At 38.2% G+C, this 19,323-nt stretch overlaps 1 long non-coding RNA gene across 1 annotated transcript; it reads left to right on the forward strand.

Annotated features, from left to right (window-relative positions):
- The first annotated feature begins 16,007 nt into the window (after window positions 1-16,007).
- LOC140952922 (uncharacterized) lies at window positions 16,008-19,055 on the forward strand. The gene is made up of 2 exons (XR_012167417.1): window positions 16,008-16,163; window positions 18,545-19,055. It is a non-coding gene; the product is annotated as an uncharacterized lncRNA (long non-coding RNA).
- The last annotated feature ends 268 nt before the right edge of the window (window positions 19,056-19,323 follow it).

Raw genomic sequence — 19,323 nt, forward strand, 5'->3', positions numbered from 1 at the left:
AGTATTCAGAAAAGCACAAAATAGTATCAAAATACCAACAGGCCATGGCTACCTCTATACATGAAAAGATGGGTTTTGAAATTCAGATTGGGAACATAATTATCTCCCCCTCACTCCTGTGAGCAAAAATGGAAATTCAATTTGAGACGGCCTCGTTACTTTAAAAGGAAAATCTATTTTAAAAATGACTGACGCAGAAAAAATTAGAAAACAAACAAATGGCAGACAAACTGAGAACGTAGAAATACCATCATTGTTGTTGTTTGGTCAGTCATATAGCACAAGTGGCTGAAAGATTTTGTTTACCTTTACTACTACAGTGGAACCTCGATATAATGAACACCTATATAAGGAAGTCCTTGGTATAACAAATGATTTGTTTTGCCCCAGTAATAGTAAAATATATGAAAAAGGACCTTTGCCATTCCCTTGGCCCTTCATTAAATCGAGGTTCCACTGTATAACAGAGTAAATTAAGACAACTTCAATAATTCAACTGAAAATCAACCCATTCTGTTGTAATTGTAATTTGTTTCCCACGGAGCACTTAGGAGTTCATAAGAACTCGGTGAAACATGTCCGTGTGTTCCAGATCGATTGGAATTCGGAAGTGTTGGTTTTTAAGGAGAGCGGAAATCTGGAGTACCCGGAGAAAAACCTCTCGGAGCAAGGAAGAGAACCAACAACAAATTTCCACTATTTTCACCACTTTCTTTTTTCACATCTTCTTTACTTGCCTAGCTCTTCTTAGGGCTTTTCATGCATGTAATAGAGAAGCCTGTTTGTCCTATACCCTCTTTTACCACAACATATTTCTCAAATTAATAGTTACAAGCTGGCTTAGGTCATAGCCTCTACTAGGTATCCCTCAAAAGAATGGAATTATAATGGAAACTATAGATATCTTTAAATTCTAATTTGAAGTGCTACTATGATAGAAAATCAATTCTATTTTCTTTTAACATTATTTTTACTTTCCAAATTTCTTAAACAAGTTCTTATTACTTTTACCATGATTTCTTGGTTTGATGGTGCATCCATCATTAATACATGTAATAATCCTTTGTTCCAGTTGAGTGGCAACAAGAGAAATTGATTTAGAGTAACAGTGATGTCATTTCATCAACAAATTAAAACTGACATGACGATATTGAATCATCATTCATACAAATTTGGACAAACAAAATTTCAACGACTTTTCAAGGACAAATTACAGTTTTCAATGACTAAAACTTATTCAATAAATCAGCATTTTTTATCCCCTTTTTGAACTATGGAGTCATTTACCATTTTTTACTTCTTCAGCCATACCACTTTCCGTGACCACACTTTGCAACGACTGGGTATGACTTGAAGCTGCATCTGAGGTACAGAAATAGCATTTGAAATAAGGAAACAGAAATTAAATACTGTTTATGCACAAAAATGTTGTAACAATTAGATTACCCGTGAGTTTTACAGGTTCTTACACCAAGGACTAGCCAAATTTTCCTCTGCGAGATAATCTAATTTCAAAGAAAACAGTGTGGAGCAGACAAGGTATTGAATTTCAAGGACTTTTGAAGACCCAATAAAGGAATTCAGTACTTTTCAAAGACCTTAAGCAAATTCAATAACTTTTTACTTCAAGACTTTTTCAAGATTGTTCAAAGCTGCTGAAGGAATGCTGCCAACTGCACAGGGTTTGAGAATTCCTGGAAATTCAACTGACGTCATTTTCATACTTGATCAGTTCAACTCTTAATAAAATAAATTTCAGTAAATTAATGTGGACAGGCGAACCACATGATCATTGTCAAAATAACCAGCCTCTCTTTGTAATAACAACCTGAAATGGTTACTAAATATTTCCCACATATACCTGCAGAGAAAAGAGAATTGACTCTAATCGTTATAGCACTGTATTAAATATATTCTTTGCTTTGTTATAAAATTAGTATGAAGCCAAGACAACTTCTCAACAGGTCCTTGAATGCAGCTTCCTTTATTATGACATTTCACCACCAGTGTGCAGCCACAGTCTGTAGTCACAAACTTCCTTACTCTGTTGGATCCATGGTGCTGAGGAAAAATTAGCAACTATTCAGTCTACACTCAAACTGACATTGTTGTTGATTCATCAAAAGACACTTCCATGGTCTTATTTTAAATAACAAAAGTTAATAAAAATCCTGGAAATAACACCTTAACCCTTTGATGACAGCTCTGGTCATTTTCATTCAATAAGGAACAATGCACATTTTCCTCTCTGGACCCATTTAGCTTTCAGTTTAAGCTACATGTAACAAGATGGTAAAAAACGTCAGCAAACATAGATCTTTCCACTTATACCTCGGCCTCGGTCTGGATATTCTGACCAATCCTGATAAACTTCCATTGTGTAGTTCTAGAAATTATCGATAACCCCCTCCCCCACCACCCCATGGAGGGCAACGGAAATTCTGAGGGGAAGGGGGAAGGTCCTAAAGGATCATTTCCAAGGGGGAGGGGGGTTACTCACCTAGGTTTTTTCCAGGGGGCTCTGAGTAAGATTGGTGAGTTATTAATAAATACCAGCTTCTCTGTTGAGCAAGTTATCAGTTATTTTACTGTTACCAGTGTTTCAAAACAAGTATTATTGTTTGCATTGATCATCTTTTATCTATGATCAGCTAAATACTTTTTTCATGAATTATGCGATAGCTTTCTTTAATCGGTTGTCATCGGCTCATGAATAAACTTCCCATTATCTAGCTGTTGCTAGATAACCAGCGCCCGCCTGCAGGGTTTGTACTCTTTTAACCTCTTCAGATTCCATGACCTTTTCCTTGACCTTTTTAAGTTTTCCAAGACCTTAGGTTTATAGCTGTCACTTTCAAAAATTTGTAGGACTTTCCTTGTTTTACTGTATTTTTGGACCTTAAACAGTTCAACAGACACAAACTCTGGTGTCCACCAAAATGCATGCTGTTTGCGCTGTTCATGCGCAATCACTTCTCTCCATATCTTACATTGTCCTTGCCTCGCCATCGACAGTGACTAAGCTATCAAACAAAACTTTAATTTTCCATGACTTTCAAGGACCGACTATTAAATTCCATGACTTTCCAGGCCTGGAAAATGAAATGCTTAAATTCCATGAATTTCCAGGTTTTCCATGACATGTACTAACCCTGCCACATGGAATGAAAATTCCACGGGGGTGGGGGGTCTAAAGCAAAAGTGACCTCCGTGGGGAAAAATCCATTGCCAATTTCACTCTTAAACTACTACTCTTTGAAGATTAATTTTGTCCCTTGCCATCACCAGAGGGTTAAAATCAGTGAGGTTGCCAAGTTTGAAAACAGCAGACTGCTGAGGGATCAGTTTCCTCCTCTGACAATAACAACTAAGACTTAGCAGTGTTAATAAGTCAGAATCATGCTGGCATAACCATTATCATGGCCAAAGTAAACATCACGAATAAAGGTCCTACGTTTAATCAAGAGAACTTGCAGTAATTGTAACCAAACCCCATGTACTGCTCAAACTACATTCATTTAGTCAAACCACATATTGGGCCAAACTTCTTTAACTATGTGAATTCTAGTGTACCTCCCATAATACATATTCCTTAGAATTTTTCTTTAAGGTACTTATTAGTCTCGCTTGCGTAAACAAACTGCTCGCATCATGTTATAAGCTATGCGAACTACAGTATAGCTACATGTAGGTAAGCCACAAAATAGTGAAACCTTCCTGTTGGTAATACAAATGTTTGTAAAACCCTATTATCGCTTTACTGCAGAATACATATGTATTCTGTTATCACAATAGGAGGAAACAAATAGAGTGCTTCGCGGATAACGACATGTACAGCAATGGCGACAATTTAATTAAAGCAAGCTAAAATCAATCAATGTCTTTCCCTTTTTAAGGGTGTAACAGTGGAGAAATCAACGAGCTACAGCTGTACATAAAACAGGGCTAACTACAAAGCAGAACCTTAAAAGAAAACGCATACCATGAAAAAACGATAAACAGATCGAACCAAAGAGAAAAAATGCTTTGTGAGCTAACTTGTACCAGAACAAGGATTTCATTTGTCATTGAAAAGTGGAATGAACTCATTGTGAAATAGCGTTTTGCAATATTACTTAAAATATATTTTGTCACCTTAGATATATGTGAAACCAAGTTGAATTTTGCTTCTTTTCACAATAAAAATCTTCAAAGACAATGAAAATTGTTGGCGAATGTGACTTTGCCATACAAAACTCTTCTACTGATCAGGTTGGTTTAATGTCTAAGTTACAGCAGGGAGAAGAAATTTGTGACATTATTAGTGCAAAGTGCAATTACTTGTACACAAGAATGGAATGTTCTTTAGTATCTTGTAAAGTCTTTCCGGTATCATGAAAATAGCCCCATACACAGTAACTCACCTTTTTTGATCCATTTCACCAAAATATTCACATTGCACTTCCCTCTGAAATAAAATGAATTGTATTACTAAACCATAGCAGAGGATTAGCTTAGTCGGTAAGAGTGCTTGACTGCAGAGCAGGAGGTCGCAGGTTCGATTCCTGGGACCAGACCAACACTCAGGGTCTTAACATGACTGAGAAATGAAGGTACTGCCTTTGCCCTACAAATAGCTTCGCGTGGCTCTCATGACCACTTAAAATGGTGGTCCCGTCTCCAGACATAAAAACAGTGTCCCCAATTAGCACTTTCATGCTAAATATATTGACACTCAAAAGTGCTTCTTTATTTTACTGAAATAAACCACCTTTAAAGAAGAAAGGTATTAAGTTCCAATTGGAATGAGATTAAGACTAACCTCCTACCAACCTCTAAAAGAAGGCAGACTTGATTTTGACTCTCAAGACTGAGAAATTAGTTGAAGTAAATCAAAATGGTGTGCTATAGACTTTTCTTTTGTAAGGAAAGTTAATCTTGACTGTTTGAGCCTTTGAATACACAGGAGAAAGTTTTGTTTGCGATGAAGTTGCAAACATGTCAGTAACACATTTTGTTTCATGTAGTATTAAAAAGTACTTAGGAAAACAAAACAAACAAACATTAATAACACAATCCCTTATTTTTAATTTACCCTTTTCAGACCAAACATCAAATCAACTGGGACTCATGTCACTGAATCGTACATGTAGTCAACAGTTACTGGCACCATACAAACGACTTTTGATAACTCAAGCAAAACTAACTACAAGAGAATGGATTGACTGGACAACCGATAGTTTGATGAACAATAAAAAAACAGACAAAATGAATGATGTTAATTCGAGCCTTTATAGCCATCATAACATCATGGCCTAACTGTCAACTGACAGACAACCATTAACATTGCAACTTAATTGACCAGTCAGGCCAATAACCAGAGTCAAAGTGAGTTGTATGATGTCAGTTGACAGTATTTTCTCTGAAAATGACTACCACATAGGGTGCAGAAGTGTCAGTCACTGTCAAAAACAGTCCTTTTCAGGACTACAGCAGCTGTATGCTCAACCTACTTATCAATCCTACTTATCCTAAAACTACTACTTATGGTCTTCACTTCTTTTTCCTTTCTCTTTTCTTCTTCTTTTTATTTTAAAAGAACATTATTTTGTAATTTTAGCAATCCCAACTTAGGGCCTTGATTCTTATGTGGAATATTCATAAGGTCATGAGCCACCATTATGCAGTAAAGACAAAAGTACATTTTCAAATCTTCCATCAGTCATTTTTTTTTGGATGGCAATACACTTCAGCACTCTAAAATAAAAGTGAGAACAGCACTGAAATATTGTGACATTAATTTTTGTGACGCCACCACTGATATGTTCTTGAAATGACATCCAAGAAACAAGTGCAGAAATACCATATTGATGATGTGTCACTACCCAGATCTGGGTCATGCTTCTGATTGGTCGTGCTGGGTGGTAAATTTCCTTCAGCCGATCAGAAACACTATTGAGATCTGGGTATTGATGCGTCATCAGTATGGAATTTCAGCATTCACGTTTAGATGTCATTGTGTGGGGAAACCAGTCATTCCATTGCAAAATGTCAGCTGTTTTCCCAGTCTCTATTTCTGAACCCACCTTTACATGTATGACATACACTCCACAGCTAATGGCATCAGTACTTCGTGTTGGATGCCCTTTAATCCCTCCACAACGCCATGTCTTTCTTTCCAACTCCTCTCAAGCACAGAATTAGCGTCTAAGGAATTGTAATAATATTATAATTAAGTTATGGATATATGAGAATCATATATGTGAACTGCGGGGTGAAGAAGTATATGAAAGTAGATCATCGCAGTTATAGAATGCAACTTTTGCAGTTGCGAAAAGGAAGCCTGATGTATGGAATTTGAACCCTTGACCTCTGCTATACTGGTGCAGCACTTTTACCAATTGAGCTAAAAAGCCAACTGGAAGCGTGTCGTTGAATTGGTTCATTATATTTTAAACCCATGAAAGGATGATGATAAGAATTATGAATATAATGAAAATCATTATGTGAATTGCGGGGTGAAGAATTATAATTATGAAAGTAGATTATCGCAGTTATAGACGCAACTTTTGCAGTTTTTTTTCAGGCTTTCTTTTCGCAACTGTAGTGTTGTCATTTTGAACCCTGCAGACACAATTTCTTCTTCTACACATGAGATATCTGTTGCTCCATCAGCCATAATAGATTTACAGTGTATATACACGACATGTACATGTATGCATGTGTTTCCAAGGGACAAACCATTCTTTCTTTGCAATAAACACAAATGTGGGAAGATAAAAATTAATAGAAGTTTTAAATATACAATGTAATATGCTGTGTTAAAAAGAAATTCCATTTTCTTGAACGTTGGTCAAAGCATGTCCTTCACTGGCCTCATGATAGGTGCTTTCAGGCTGTTTGTTTGGGAGTATTCTCTATAAAACTTGCAGAACATTGTGTTTTCCTTTCCGTCAAACCTCAGCCATTTGTTGCTTTTTTGGTCGAAGCAGGTGTTTCAGATGCTGTGTAATTTCAATTTGATGATTGCTTTCCTCCAAAGAAAGAGTACAGTGGGCCTTGCACTTGTTTCCTTTTCAACGTACTTTGGCTTATGTTTTAATTCACCAAAGAAAAATAGATAAGGACCTTCTAAACAAAATTACAAAAGCCACCATTTTGTATCCCACAGTGCATTTTGTTTCAAGTAGAACCCAGAATTTTATTCAGCAAGAAAACTTGGTACTTTTAGCTTTTGGGCATGAGAAAAACCCCCATGATGTCTTATGAAAACCATCAAAGTTTTTGTGCCATTCAGATTTAAAACCGGAAACGTGAGCAATGCTCCAAACTTTTCAGGTTTTAAAGAGGCAAAAGTAAAATTTTCAGCAGGTTTACGTAAACTTCATTAAGATGTTTGGGTCAAACATAAGAAAACTGTACTTTTTACCAGTAATACTAAACCTGAAAACATATTTTCAAAAGGTGAATCAATGCGGCATGAAATATAAAGTGACCGGCAGGTGGAATTCAAGTTCCCATGAAAAATTCTGTGAAACAGAACAGTGAAACCACCGCGGCCCCAAACTGTTTGCTTTAATAAAAAAATAAGTCATTTTTAATTTTCTTTTCTATATTATCAGTGAATCTTTTAGGATAAATGAGCTTTTCGTGGATACGGTTGAAGCATAAACAAGCTCTTCTTTCCGTTTTTTTTGGCCGCTAAATTTAGCCTATGCATGCGAATTTAGTTTTCGATAGTACACAAAATGACAAGACAACGTGGAACTGCCCTGTTTCCAAAACAACTGAATAAAAACAATCAGAACAATCATATCTTTTCTGTTTATATTTCATTATCTTAGGTATAGGGAAGGAAACAATCATAAGTTATGTTTTAGCCAAGCACACACCACAGCCAAAAACCGTAAAAATATTAAATTTGCATACTGGTCAATAAATCAACTCCGTTTTATACAAAAATAAATTTATTACTCTGCTTCGCCAGCCGCGCTCTACGTCTGTCAGAAAAGTATTAACAGTCTCTCCTAAAAACTGTAGACTGCAAAGAAGTTGGTTTTTTTCCTCAAAATCAGTAAAGAAATTGGAAAGTGTGGCATAAGAGTCTTATGCGCGTGAAGGGTGCGAGCCTCACACGCCCAGGGCATGTGAGGCAAGAGAAAAAAAAAATGACTGTCAGTTTTCCATACAATGAGTTTGTTATGACCAGGGGGTTCAAAAATGTTGTTGAGCTGTCAAAAATCTGTTCACAACTCTGCCCTCTTTGAGAATTTGATACACTCGGTGATTGATTTCGAGGGAGAATACACGTGTTATTTTCTGCACTTGGCTTCAAATCTTCACGCTATAATCCAGAAATTCTAAAGCAGTTTTTAGAGTTACTTCTCTGTGAAATGCAGTGTATATAGTGAAATGTAGTATATATAGTGGAGGATGAAAAATGAGTGGAAGTGGCAGTACGCCAACAAAGCTTGTGCCTGCTCCTCGAAGAGGGAGAAAGCCGAAAGAGCCGAATGCTTTGGATAAATTGTAGAATGTGCAGCTGTTGTTTCAAAACACAGTTCAGCAATGTTATGAGTGGATGGATAAGCTGGGAGAATGTGTTTGTTGCGTCTACCAGAAAAGGAGAAAGGTTACCAAAGTTGGCCGACCTACTAAAAAACAAACTTTTCGTTGTCCTCGAGGAAGGAGAATCTTTCTTCATGAGAGTTTGCTCTCTGTGTGGAACAAAGGTTAGAAACTGCATTGCGATGGTTTCGCAAATTAGAGAAAAACTGAACATGCCAACTGACAATGAACAATTATCGAGATTGAAAAGAATGAGTAAATCCCCTTAATCCAATCCACTTCTTCGTGATTTGGTTCTGTAAATCACTATCCTTGAGAATTTAAACGTCCTGCTAAAAACGCTAACGAGCTGGGCCCAGTGTAACACAACATTGCAGGAAAAAGTCACATTCATGGACACAAAGGAAATGGCTTATAACTCAAATCCACGAGGCACTTTGGAGAAATTTTTATTAAACAACCTAAAATCCTTAATCAGCCGCAATGAAGAGCTTTACATTTCTAACGAGGCCAACAAAGAAAATGCTCTTGCATCAGAGGGCAAATCATGTCGACCACAGAAAATCAGAATGCATGTCACGACCTCTCAGTATGAAATACATGTATATTCAATAAGTGGCCAAAATTCACACTTGCTCAGTCAAAATGTTTTCCTCCAAGGCATATTAAACTACTCGACAGAGAAATCAATTCATTGGAACAAGCAGCATTTTTGCACGATAGGTAAAAGTCGTGTGTTTCCTACTGTTCCCCTTTTTTTACACAGGCAAGATGATAATAATTATTAAGGACGGTCGGTCGTTGTACGGAACTTGAAGACTTCTTTGCATGAACAAACAGATTATTTCTTCTGATAAATAAGGCTCTTGTCAGATCCTGTTGGTAGGACACAGAAAACATTCTTTCCCCTGAGCAGCAACTCCAAAGCTTCCCTCTGCTCCGATTTAAAACAAATCCCAATTATCACGCGAGCAAATCTAGGTGATCAACATCTGTCATTTTACAGTGAAAGCCTTAGGAATTCATCATGGTGCGGAATATTGCAAACGACTTGTTGAAAACATTACTTGACAGCTTGGTGACAGCTTGCATTGAAATTTTGGCGATGGGAATTGCCCGTGGCTGGAAGAAGCGGGTAATTCAAAAGAATATAACGTGTGCAAAACGGACAGTCCATATTTTTATCATCTCTCCTTAGTCTTGCTCTCTATTTTAGCCTTGTTCCAGACCTTTTGTTTGACTGCTCGCCCGTACTTGAGTATGCAAAAGTAAGGACTGTTTTGCAGTCTAAAAAAAATGTACCTAACAAACCATTCTGTCTGGAAGGAAATTGTTAAAACTATTTTGAGAAGCGGTACGAATTGAAATCTATGCCACTTGTCACGTTCATAGTGATGGATTATGTTACATGTGAATCATGCAGAATGACCTTTGAACATCTATGCGCGCCCGTTTCTTTCGTACAACATTTTTCATTTTCTGTAGGGTTTAGTAAACTCTGACTCAACAAGCCAACACTAGTATGTTTAATTTTTAACGGAACATTGCATTAGAGGCAAGAGAGCCCGGCCGGGTGACCGGGAAATTTTTTTCACTCCCCCGAAGCTAACTGTTAGTCGCCTCAGGCGACCAGGCGCTTTTAGAGTAGACTGCAAAACAGTCCTTATTTTTGCATTTTCAAGTACGCACGAGCAGTCAAACAAAAGGTCTGGAATGAGGAAGAAAACAGAGAGCCTACGAGCGAGTGAGGCTTGCGCGTAAGACTCTTACACCACGCTTTACCGACTTCTTTGCTGATTTTGAGAAAAAAACAGACTGTTTTGCAGTCTACCTTTAGAGCACAGCCTTGAATAAGCTTTAAAGTCCAGTGGTAATTTAAGCTGTTTCATTATTTTCTATTGCATATCGATGGCCTTTGGTCATTGACATAAACTGAATATTCAATTGAATGGACTTAAGGTGATTTCCTGGTTTTGCACTGCGCATCTCGTACTGCGCATAACAAGATGGCCTCCGTAAAAAAGAGCATGTGAAGTAACATTATTAAAATGAAGTTGACTGAAGAGAAACGCTATTGCAATTTTTGCCTGCGGTTGTTTCTTGCCGAGGTGAGACTCAATGTGGTGGGAATGTGCATAACGTAAGCAGTACGCGTGTTGCTGAGTTCGACTTCCTCACGGAGAACCTCGATAGTGGATGTTTAATTTGTGCTTATTCACTTTGATTTTCATTTAAATGCTTTCTTTATCACACTGTGTCCTAAATGTGATATCTCGATGTAAATTCTGTTAAAATGGATTTTTTAATACTTTCTTCCCCCTTTTGCATACATTCTAGTTTGAAACTGGTCCCAGTCCTCTCTCAAAAATCAAGGAAAATGCATTTGGTGCGCACTTTCTGCAGCTCTACCGCAAAAACGAGTACGGTGACCCCCATTTTTTATTTCATGATTTCAATAAGGACAGTGCTTCCTTTCAGTGAGAGAAAAATTGGCACAAATCTTTGTTCAGTTTTTCGGCAATTTTACTAAATTGTAAGGATTGAGCTATCACGTGTTGAATAGCACGTGTCCAATTTAATTCTACTTTGAAGCGTTAAGTAAAAACAAGGGCATTAAAAGGCATTTTTCTGATACGCAAGTGGATAAACAATACTTTAAAGTCAAATTCTGTGCGATACCACATGCATCATTGAAAAAATCTTTCCTTTTTGTCTAGTTTTGGGCTGTGGGCGGTTTTTGTCAAAGGGTCCAAAATAGCCGTATTTGTCAGCATTGTGACGTCAAAACGAGCACAGTGACCCCCACTTTTTATTACCTTTTTATCATCTTCTTGACTTGTTATATCAGTGTACCAAGTTTCATCTACAATCTATGTTAGGTTCTTTTACTAGGGAATCACCTTAAATAAGATTTTGTGCAGTCATGACTGTAAACATGCATTACTTGTGTCACGCATAATTTACTGTTTCAATGTATCTTTGCTGGTGAATACAGCCATCTCCTCACTCCTTACCATTCACAGGCTAATTGTATCTAAGCAAATGTGAATAAAATTGTTGAATTAAATATGAGTCTTTTTTACCATGTTGTTCAACCCAGTTTTCATGATCGGAAGTGATATCCTTTTTTTGACACTGAAACTAAAAGGGCTTACACAATTATGAAAGCGGTTTTCATCAACCACATCATTTCCTAGCCAAGGGCTACTGCTAGTTATTATTCGTATACCGAACTTGGGTGTCCTGTGGTATACTTTTACCAGGAAACTTGAAAGTCAAGTCAAGTCAAAGGACTTGGTATATGTGTATTAAGCTTGAGTAGAAATAAAAAATAAAAGCGATAAAGCAAGCCCATTTAAGATTACAGTTATAGTATAACAAAATACAGTAGTCAGTAGCAAGTCTATTAAAACTTACATCGTGTTTTCACGCCAGAACCCGTCTTCACGTGCATCGCTCTCCAACGATTGAATTCTTGCTTGTCCTTCGAAAACTCTGGCTTTTTCTTTAACTTCAATCGACCGCATAAATGGTCAGTTATTCTTAAGTGCTTTTTCCGCAGAAAGGTGTGTTTTCCTTTCGAATAAACGAATGAATCGCGAGTTGAATCTTCCTATCTTGCTCACCATTCATGGTACACGAACGCTCGAAAGAGGTAGACTGGTTTCCATACGCTGATTGGAGAATCTTGATCACATGGCCTTAGCGCGCGGAAAAACGAAAAATGAAGCCGCGGTGTGTGACGGTTACCTTGAGTGACCCAGCATCCTCCTCAGGCGCTTCGTTTTTCGCATGGTTTCGCAAAGAGGCGAGCGCGAAACGCGAGTGACTGGTGCTATTTTTATTGAGATACCCAGCGGGAGCCTCTGGGGAGGAGAGAGAGCGGGGGGTCGTTTAGACCATCTGAGGGGTCACCCAGACCACGCGCTATTTTTTTTTCGTCATATTTAATTCATGGAGAAATTTGTTGTATCGCGCTATGCCTTTTACCAAGAGCCATAATGGGTTCATCCTCGGAGACCCAGGGGCAGTTAGTCGGGTCGATAAAATGTTCGTGGTGAAAGTTTACTGCAAGATCGATCTTACAGTAAACTTTCACCACGAACATTTTATCGACTCGACTAACTGCCCCTGGGTCTCCGAGGATGTAATGGGTTTTACATTGGGTTTTTCTGTTCCGTCAATCATCTTAGCGGACCTCGTAGGAAACACATGTTTACTTGCACGAGTACAGAATGTCATGGTTTGTGATTCGTGATTGATGGATTTCGATCCGCTTTAATTTGTTTGTTTCGTACGGTCCCAAGGTTTGTTGCTTTATAATCGTCCTATTTCGGGTAATATCATCGACTAGTTATGTTTGCTTCGCAGATTTTTATGATCTTTCTCATTCTTGTCACTTGCAAGAATAAAGCAACGCCTGCCTCCTTCCTTCGACAAAAAATCCATTCATCATTTCGATTTTCTTCGCTATTCTTGAGCAGTCTAGAGCAGGAGCTAGCTAAGCTCGGCGAGCACATAACATTGTGATTTGCATTAACCCCGCCTTCACTAAAATGATTGACGGAACAGAAAAAAACCCAAATCCCTTCGTCGATCTATCTTAGAGTTTTCTATTTATACCGTCGTTTGTTGTCTGTCTCCTATCAATTTCTTAGGCCATTTTCTAATTTCCCCAAGCTTCTGTTTCAAAGCGAGGCAAACTGAGAAGGCATTGGCATGACAATGAATTTTCATCCTCATTCAAACAAAACTCATTATCGCAAGAAAGGTTTGGCACTGAGCCTTGTTTCGAAAGTGAAGACTGAACTCGGAATTGGCCTATTCCATGGCGTTACCTTGATGATATTTGCTAACAAGGAAGTACCCAATGCTTGCACTTTTGCTGTAAAAAACTTGAAAGGCCGTCGTAATTAAAGTCAAAACTGCTCGTAGTGAATACTTTAAAAATCAAAAGGTTTGGGTTAATCCTCTTAGAATGACCATCTAAATAGTTATTTATTAAAAATACACGCCCAAATTTTAAAAAATTTTCTCTGTTATTTAACTCTGATCTACGGCCGGCTCAACAGGCCATTTTCTTTCAACGCGAGGCTAAGTGCAAAGCCCTGGATATAAAAATGACATTTCATTCTCATGCAAATCAAATTCACATTTTCACAAGAAAGGTTTTGGACTTGGCCTCGTTTTGAAAGTGAGACTTTTTAGAACTGGGAAATGGCCTATTGGGCTGCGTGGAAGTTTCTGGAAGCTCCCTGTCCCTTTTAATAAAAGTATTTAATCAGTATGTCTCAGGAGGAAGTTTGTTCTTCTCATCGACACACCACATGACTGCTCCGAGGAGTCTTTCCAATAGTCTGGCATAGGCGTACGGGCCTGGGGGGCGAGGGGGGCTGCCGCCCCCCAAATTTTGGGCAACTCAGATTTTTTGAGCAGCGAGAGAAAATTTGGGCAAAGCCAGTTTTTAAAGACGTCTCCATGTTTATTTAATTATTTTAGAGACCTGAATATTAACCTGAAGTCGGCGTAATAATCCAGTTACATTACAGTGGTTGCCTAGCATGTGATGAGTAATTTACATATTTGCAGTTTTTTTTGTTGGGCACTATACTGCACTTCACTAGCTGGAATGGGCTATTTCCAGTCGTGAATTGATTAAAATAAACTTTCGCATAACTTTCTAGAATCATCTCTACTCGAAGAACAGAGTATGGCAGATAGCATTTAGCAATGGGTATGAAAATGAGCGGTTTAAAATTATTTACTAATTTGTTAAAGTAGACCGAAATGTTTACAAAACCGGTAACAAGAGTGCCTCGATACATACTAATCAAATCCTTTCGTTTCGATTCTAACAATCAAGCAGATCTCCACGATCTTTCACACATGTGTTTAAAAAGATTAAAACTACTATGAGGTGAAATTGCAGGTCAAAAGGGCTTCGTTTTCAACAGATAACGGCCAAAAATCAAGATTTTCCAGTTCTTACCGTATTTCTAATAATAAAAACTTCATTCCAAAATATCTCGATAACGCTCTTAAGGTTTTGCTTAAACTTCACGAACATCGAGGCGATCGTATTGGAGAAAAAAGCTCCTGTGAACGATTTTGTAAGGTTCCCGTGCCGGGAATCATTGCTGAAAATAGGTAATGGGCGGGGGGAGTCATTTCGTTGCTATGACAACTCCGATGTCATTGCAACCCTGATGATGACAAATTTTCATCTTAATACAACTGTGGTCGCAATTTTTCCAAATGTTTGTTTATGGCGACGTAGTTTATGCTAAGACTTGGTATTGACCCTGACAAACCGTATCGAGCCACCTTCATATGCCAGGACGGCCTATGTTGTTGCAATATGGCCCTCATTTCTTTTCGACTCTTTCGTAAAAATTTGGGCAACTTGCGAGATTTTTTTGGGCAAATGGTTTACCGCCCCCCTGGCAAAAAATTTCCCGTACGCCTATGTAGTCTGGGATATCAGTGTCATGTCTGCCATTTGAACAAAGCTGTGTTAGAGTATCTTTCCTAAGGGAATCGGTTCCAACTAAAAACTTTGTGCGTGCTTTATATAAAGTAAAGACGTGACGGCTTAATTTTGAGGGCGCCGCGAATTGAAGCTCTTAGAACAAGTTGTTCTATTCTGTAACGAAACAATAGATGAATGACCTAAACGAGCTGCTATCTCTAAAAACAATTAATAGCAAGTATCATGGGCTCCTGCAGGTATGTTTTTTATGCCAATGAAAATAGAGGTTTCCGAGAACTTGGCTTATCTAGCGATGTTAGCGATATAGATGGCATCCCTAGACTTACTATCGAAACTCAACTTTTGAACTTCGGTATGAACTATGGTATTATTTCCTCGACAGTTGCGACAGGGAAGTTCTGAGTTGGGGGGAGGGAATACTTTGAATGCCTTCCGTTCGACGGTGCCCTTGTAAATATGCTACGATAACACACTAGAAATGGTACGGTACCCACATTGACCCTGGTAAATGTGGTATTTAAAGAGTCTTAGTTAGCACTATTTATACGCGATAGCGAAGCTGAGGGAGGCGTAACTTGTTTAGCCGGAAATTTAGCCATTAGCCGCAGCCAAAGATCAGGTTACTAGAGGAAGGAGCCAGAGGAAAACTGGGACATGTGATTTCGCAAAAACTTTCACTCTATCTTTTGAGTGCAGGATAATCTCACAAACAGCGTTATGGGATTATAGAGGCATTGTTTTCCTTAAATTGGTATGGAAGGTTAAGCCTTGAATCAAAATCTCCATTTTGCATGTTTTACAAACGCCCCTCTCCGCCCTGGAGTGGCCCCACCCTGTAAAAAGGATTCTCGAACCAGGCGGAAATTTAAACTGGTTTCTTTCGGTCTAAACGCATCGTATAAAAGGAACCGAGATAAGTTAAAACTTCCATACCTTCGCAGCTGCGCATACTCATAAGACCTGCCATAGCTGGAGAGTATATTCTGATTCCATCACTCGCGAATTATTAAAATGTTTACGCATGAATTTGGGATCCTTTTAGTGGCTATTGTTTACAGAAGCTGTGCAAACCCAGTGGCTGTTCATGTAAGACCGGAAAGAATGTTTCAAGCCGAGGAGCTGATGGGTAAGAATTTACTGTGATAAAACAGGGTGTAACATAAAAACTGTGGAAAGCAAAAAAAATAAAATAAATATAATAACAGCGATGAGATCATGCAATGCAGGAACTTAAGTTCTTAGAACTTTAGTTACTGATGTAGTTGCGACAGACTCGTTTTCAAAATAACTTCGAATTAAATCCTTATTCCCTCAAGAATTTAATGAAGAACCGCAGTAGCGGAAATAAATTTGCTTTCACCAGGATTCGAAATTGTCTGAATTGTATAGGGTTTCTATAGGGTTTGTTTGGAAGCATACCTTGTGTTATGGCCATGGACGTTACTATGGCATATTGGAAGAAACCTTGAGAAGTTTTGGCAAGAGGATTTTTATGCCACAACTGTGTGAATTCTTTTGCACGAAATCGATAAAAGTTGCTTACTGTCAGAAAATCTGGATAAGGAGAGCACTATCTGTTTTATCAGCAACTGCACGCTTTCTTCCGAGAATGTGAGTCTTAGGGTATCGTGTAATTTTGGTTTGCATTTTTTTTGCATGTGTAATTGACATGCACTTCCCCAGGCTAAAATAAAATAAGATATATAAGGAAAAATGATAATATAATGAAATTATTTCGGCTTGAGAGAGAGAGTTAGATAGCGCCTTAACTTAGCAATGATTCCGTTATTGCGAGAGCTTTGAGTACAGAGGCGGGAAAACACTGTTTCATCGCGTACTACGCCAAGGTAATAGATGTGATCTTTTCTTTCCACTCGACACTTTCGGATCCTTTTTCTTAGATGGCTTTGCGATAATAAAATGTATTCATTCAAAATATTTACCCGATTCTGATTGGCTAAAAGCACACGCATAATTCCCCATGACCAGTCACTGATGACCAAATTTGGAAGAATTTTGTGTTTAACGAGGAAATGACGTCAAAAATGCAGCGTTCTTGGAAGTTAATGCACCGTTAACCGAGAAGCCCTGGGGACGAGGTTGAGTTGAATTCGTTGTAAAAACAAAAAATGGCAGACATTTCACTCGTTTCAAGAGTAAGAATTAGGCGAAATTATAGCTAAAAACATGGCCAGAACAGAAAGAACACAACTCGAAGGGCGACATCTGCTATTTGGAGAATATCTGCGGAGCTGAACAACCCTAATCGTGCACTATCGAAGGTGAACTTAACATCGATGGAGGTAAGCATGTTTTAGATTTGTTTTTAAACTAGGGATTATTTTGAATGAATAATAAAACAATTATTGAATTCGGTTTTCGCATCAAATGAATAGTTATGGAGATCTCGGAGGGTGTTACCCGCCTCGGCCTACGGCCTCGACGGGTAACACCCTCCTTGATCTCCATAATTCTTCATATGATACTCAGCCTCATTCATTAATTGTTAATTATAACATAGCTAGAATATTCGCCTAATCAAAATCAATAGCGCGAGCGTGCTTCGCTGACGACGTCAACAAACTTACCTCAAGTTCTTGTGAGTTTAATAGCAATCCTCCCAAGACGTCTCCCAAGTACGTATCCATAACTAAACAGGGCATGATGAAGCGTTAACCATGTGTTTTATAACATAAATTTAAGAGAATAGTTTTGAATTTGTTAACCGAAAGAAGCCAAAAGAGGTGAGTGTTGTTGTTGTTGTCATTTGCGCGAGCTGTGAGGGCTATGGCGTGTGCAAACATGGATAATAGTCCATAGTGCAAATCATTCTTTGCAAAGTTATTTCTTTCAAAAAGAATTTTTCGGTGAATTAATAGTTTTCCGGCACCTAAATATGGATTTTACAATCTTTTTGAATGTTATCTTAAGCGACTTGAGTAAACATTCGCTCAGTTTCAAGACAAAGACATAACTGTGAGGTAAAAAAATATAGTCACGGAGACAATGTCGCGTATTGCTTTGAGCGCGCTATTGCCGTTGCTGTCGCAATTTGGCCAAGGGAGGTTGTCGCTTGTCGCGATTTCATTTTAGGCTCTGTCGCTTGTCGGAATTTACCCTGGCAGGGCCTCTATAAAGAAGCTGGAGGCTTATGAACTTTAGGATTCCAAAGAATATAAAATACACCATGTGAATGAAGGGTACTGAATGAAAAATGGATTATTACGAAATAAAAGATATAAACAGTATGTAGCTCAACAAAGAGTATATGTGACTACGGAAGGAAGGGATTTTTCATTTGCCAAATACTTTCACTGTTTTGAATCAATTTAAGTTTCTTCTGTAGTGGTCCTATTTGTTTGCAATCATAGTTTCTTTTCAAACACACACTTTGCTGTCGAACCAGCGATATCTTTTTTGGACACCCTGTCGCCTGAAATTGTCGCCTGATTACCATGGATTCGTTTAGGCTCACTGCTGATAATTGTTTCACTGTTACTCTCTTAGCAGCCGAAATGGCAGGAGATACGAGCACTCAACGACGTGCAGTATGTGGCAAAATCACTTACGATCCATCAGATAAATTGTGCTGTGGCGGTACTGTACAATCCATGTGGCCGTCAGCTGACATGATCTGGCCAAAATGTTGTGGTACCAAAGTTTATGACGCGGGCTACAACCTATGTTGCCGCGGTGTTGTTCATCGGAAGAAGGAAGGAAAGTGTTGTGGGACCCAAGTTTATGATGAGCAGTATTATAGCTGTTGTCATAGTAGCTTTGAGGAAAAGTCGTGGATATGCTGAGTTGCTTATCATTTTGCGATTGGTCATTTTTCTCAATCCCATGATCCCACAGTGAAAAATGAAAAAAATCGGCTAGAATCTAGAAGAGTATGCCATTTGTAGACTTCGTAGGAATTGATCATTTGTGATAATTTTTTCCTTAGTGAGAAAACTTGAATCAAAATAAATTTTGCTAGATGTAGTCCTTCTTAATAAACTTAAACTGAAACATAAGACATCACAGGAGTCGATTTCAAAAGGTGAATATCTTGTTAAGTTTTCGAAGTGATGCATGCGTATGCGGAAACTCAGTATGTCTATGTGTCATAAAAAATTTTATGACTAATAAAAGATGAATGACATAGTGTCTGTAGTTGTTGTTTCTGAATCATGGCGGTATGGTCTAGACTCACAATAATCAATATTTGTCAGAGAAATTTGGAATTTAGTGTGCAGCATCTTTCATTGCAATTTAACAATACTTTCGGGTAGTAGGAATACTTC

Source organism: Porites lutea, chromosome 11, assembly GCF_958299795.1.
Source record: "Porites lutea chromosome 11, jaPorLute2.1, whole genome shotgun sequence".
NCBI lineage: Eukaryota > Metazoa > Cnidaria > Anthozoa > Scleractinia > Poritidae > Porites > Porites lutea.